Source organism: Bombina bombina, chromosome 1 (genome assembly GCF_027579735.1).
Source record: "Bombina bombina isolate aBomBom1 chromosome 1, aBomBom1.pri, whole genome shotgun sequence".
In the NCBI taxonomy this organism is placed as follows: Eukaryota; Metazoa; Chordata; class Amphibia; order Anura; family Bombinatoridae; genus Bombina; species Bombina bombina.
In genome coordinates this window covers 249,208,907-249,213,847 of record NC_069499.1, presented here as the reverse complement: position 1 = coordinate 249,213,847, position 4,941 = coordinate 249,208,907, and positions in this window count along the sequence as shown.

Below are 4,941 nucleotides of genomic sequence, written 5' to 3'. Positions count from 1 at the left end.
CAGTCCATATCTGTATATGATACTTTTCTTCAAGAATTTAATAAAAAAAAATTTTTTAAGCAGACATATAAATAATCACTTTATAAGCTAAGTGTTATACAGTTGTTGGGACACTGTACTATCAAATTGGTTTGTCCTTAATTTGTCTCCAATGACTTATATCAGCAGAAGGGTATAAATTGTACGAGAAATTGCTCATTTAGGTTTATTTTTATTTTGAAATATTTTTATTGAAATTTTCTATATAATCATGGGCATAGTGAGGTTATAACAGAATTTCTTGCATAATAATATATACATAGTCCCAAGTGTGCTTTACATTCCTTCATGCTAAACCAATATTATCGTATGGTAATGTATTTATAGATCCAGTGTTACACACACAAAAAATGTTAAGTCAAATAGTAAAGAGAGAAAAAAAAAAAAAAAAAAAAATAAGGTAAAAAGAGCAAATTATATGAAATGAAGGGGATTAAATTAGACAATATAAAGTAAAGTAGAGTATAGCAGTCACTCGTGGTTAGTCACTCTTAGTTTTGAGTGAATACTGTTTCATTGCAGGCTCCTTCTATTTTGCATCTTCGGTTTCTCCTCCCATATAATCCATTCTTCCCAGGTGTCTAAATATTACTACCTAGTGTCCAATAAGGCAGATGCTATATCAGCCATTTAGTGATCATATTTTATTTTGTTCAGGACTATATCAAAGTGTGGTATTGTGTTTTTCCAAAATTTTGCTATAGTTATTTTAACAGCTGTACATATTATGCCCATCAGTTTCCTTGAAGCTTTAGCCATCCCACTTAGCAATTTTTCTGCCAATATCCAGATCTTTTTGGCTTCTAGGCATGTCCACCACATATGGACATAAGAAGCTTCCTCTTGGGAACACACAGTTTTACAGTTCACTGTCATTTTAAGCATCACTGTATTCACCCTTTGTGTTTTGTAACATTTTGAAATGACCCTTTTAAACACTTTTATTTTATTTTATATTCCCGTCCTACATACGTGTGTTAATATACTTTATAAATTGTAAACCTTTAAATTTCTGCCTATTTCTAAGCCCCTGCAGGCCGCTCTTATTTTGCATTGTATTAGCTACTAATTCATGTGTTCCATATAGATAACATTGTGCTCACTCCTGTGGTGTTAGCAGGAACCAGCACTAATTGGCTAAAATGCAAGTTTCTAAATGCGCGGAGATAAGGGGGCAGTCTGCAGAGGCTTAGATGCAAGGTAAACACAGACGTAAAAAGTAAAGTAATATAACAGTGTTGGTTATGTAAAACCGGGGAACGGGTAATAAGGGCATTATTTATATTTTTAAAGAATAACAATTTTCAAGTAGACTGTCCCTTTAATTTAAACAGTTTTTACCTTTTTTTTTTTTTTAGGCAAAAAAATTAATCATGCTGCTTTTTCATATACACAATATCATTTTTGGAGTACAGTGTCTATTATGGTACATTTTAAATTTGAATAGAAGCATTTTTTACATACTTGTATTAGTACAAATATTTTTAGTAAACATTATTACTGTTACAGTGATGCACATAATGCTGTCGGTGCCCCATGTGCCAGTTCAGAGAGCCAACAGCAGCATCATGACTTGATTTGCACCACAGAAGCCATTGCAGATGCAGTGTTTGAATATTGCCACATAGACCACTTGCAGTATATGTGCGTATATCACTTAAACAGTTGCATGTTCCTTGTAACATTTTGCGAATAAAAGTATATTGCATAAATGGGTCTATTCAAAGCTGAAATGCACTTTGCACATTTGAAATTGGACTATTATGCCCTTTTATATATATATATATATATATATATATATATATATATATATATATATATATATAGATAGATAGTATCAGTATCAAAAGAGAGCACTCTCACTTAATATAACAACTGCCAGGGTGCCAGTATAGAATGAGTATAGCAAAACAAAAACTTGCACTCTCTGGTCTTTTTCAAAATCAATCTTTTACTGTGAAAAGTAGTGATGTTTCGGGGACAAAGTATCTCCTTTCTAGTATCACCAATTCCTATGTAATTCTAAGTATCTGATTCACTAAAGGTATCATTTCTCTGTTCATTAGTGAATTAATGATACTGGAAGGGTCTTTAAAAACCACTTGCCCACTGTCATTTGCCATTGAGGAATCTTGCTTTAGCATGTAGGCTGAGTACATAGTGCTAAGGGAGAAGATAAAGAACCTTTAGAGAGAAATTCACACAACAAATATTTGGAGCGAGCTTGCGTGATAGTGAAAACCTGCAATGCCAGAGGGAGAACAGAAAGCTCTTTTAAAGGGACAGTAAATGCAAAATATTTCTCTGCATAGCATGCATTTCCTTGAAGGGGTAAATTTTATTATCTCTGCAGGTGGTCAGGTTTGCAAGTAGTGAACCTGTCCGCATCCAATCGCCACTCACGATGTTTCATTGCAGGGCGAAATGTAACATTGCTCAAGAGTATTGTTGTGCAATGCCATCCCCTGCTCCAGTGCAACCAGTTACGCTAGAGCAGGGCATGTCAATCACCCTGATCGAGCAAGTGTTGGGGCAATTGATCTCGCTACTTCTAAGGTGGCAGAAAAGAAAAAAGAAGGTTTTAACTTCTTAAATATGTGAAGCGGGCTCAATTATAAAGGCCTGCTCCACATAGGCGCAAAAGCTGTGTTTGCAGCTTAATACATTTACATCTTAGTCTAGTTTTAAATGCTTAAATGATAAGCACAATCACTTTATTTAATCTCAAAATAACATTTTATTATTTGTGTGGCAGGGCTTTCCCTCCTACCCCAATCCCTGAATGTTTTTCTTCTCCTAAATAGCTGTGGCCTCTCACTTGCATATGTGCAGTACTTACCTTACAGCCATTGCAATCCACAGCTTACATTGCTTGGCCTGTGAGTACTGTGCACAAGTAAGTGACGGAGCGTACTTTTAACAAGTGTGTTGGGACAGGATTTTACCAACCAAATGTCTGTATCTCCCCCCAGCAACTTGTAAGGAAAAAAATGCTGCAGGTTTGGGGCTAGGCGGAAGACCTCTACGAGCCTAATAATAAAAGGTAATTATAACATTCCAAAATGAGATTCTGTCAATGATTTGAAGATATTTAAAATATTTCTATGATACTTTCATTGAGTTTCCTTTACCTTTACAGTCCCTTTATCCACTTAACTCCCTTAGGACCTTCCTTGCCTCCCTAACAGCGCTGGGCTTTAACGCACTTAGGACGCCATGGAACGTCCTATGTTATTTGGTGTTCCTGCAGCCTACTGCTGTAAAAGGATAATCAGACTGGGGTGCGTGCGTAGCATCGCAGGCAGTCCCCATTGATCTGATCCCGACCTTGAAATCACGTGATCGCATAGGCAGTCATGTGATTTCATTTTTTCAAGCAAGTGTTTACATCAGAACGAAGTCAAGCACTTTACCCGGACATGAAGAGGTTAATGTTGAAAGTGCACTGTTTGTTTTGTTTTTGTAATTCATGCAATGTGGATATTTTTTTATTGAGACATAAACAATAAACAGTGAGGTCACATTTCTACCACAGTGTTAATACACATACCCATTTAACCATTGTGATACCCAGATTACATATTTCTTTTTAAAGACACGATGAGTCCACGGATCATCTTCATTACTTATGGGCTATTCACCTCCTGGTCAGCAGGAGGAGGCAAAGAGCACCACAGCAGAGCTGTTAAATAGCTCCTACCTTCCCTCCCACTCCAGTCATTCTCTTTGCCTACGTTAATGCTAGGAAGAGGTAAAGTTAGGTGTTAAAAATGATTCTTCAATCAAGGGTTTATTATTTTTAAAGTAGTACAAGATTGTGCTGCTTTGTTCTAGGGTGTAGCCGTAGTCCATATCAGTCTCTTCAGTAGAGATTTTGGTGGCTTTAGAGCAATAGGAACTGGTGGGACATAGTTTTCACTGCGCCTCCTATACATTTATGCTGCCCTTCTCCTGATAGACTAAGCACGCTTAACTCAGGCTTTATCATTTTCCACAGGGCTATGGGAGCGAGAGGACCTCCTAAACCTGCTGAGCTACCCTGCTGTCGGGCAGAATACAAAGGTAAGTGCTAACTTTGTTTTATTCTGGGAACAGTAATCTCAGAGGAAAGTGGGCACTTTATTTTATTTCATATCACATAAGGCTCAGACAAAGAGATCCTTATGTTGGGACATCAATCTCTCTTATTTGGAGGGTATTGGAAGGACAGCCATAAATATAGGCACTGGGGCTGGGGAGCTCATTTTTCATTTATGGTGGTTATTTTCCTATTGGTTTAATGTAAAGCTTGTACGCCGATCGGGTTATGTGTTTTAACTGTAACACCCACGATGGGCGGGGCTATCGGTTCACGCGCTTCCTAAGTTAACTGCGCAACACTCAGCCGTTCTATAGTTGCCATAGCCTGCACAGGTGGAAAGCATCTGCACATTGTGGCTCTAAAACCGCATAGTTTCCTTACAAAATTAAGCAAGCGGTTATAGCGTTATTGGGCTCTTGAACATCCGGATCGTTCCAGCTCTAAAAAAGTTGAGACCAGGGAGTGAGTCCGTTTCGCAGGTAGGCACCTCAGTTGCTGAGGTGTAGGGGTGTCAGAATTTTGTTTTGTTTAGCTGCTGGGATACGTTTTTTACTATTACAGTAAAAAAGTTATCCTTTAAAATTTAAAGACACAGTAACGTTTTTTTTCTGTCATCAAATTTTTTGGTATAGAGTAATTTGATTATATTTTGACCCTTTTTTTGAGCACATATTTCTCATGTAGTAGAAAAGGTTTCCTTGTTAAATTTTAAAGAGACAGTAACGTTTTATTTAAAAAAAAAAGAAAAGATTTTTATTACTTTGTTTTTCTTAATGTGCTTCAGTATGGACATAGGAGCCGTGCAAAATCTTACTTGCTCC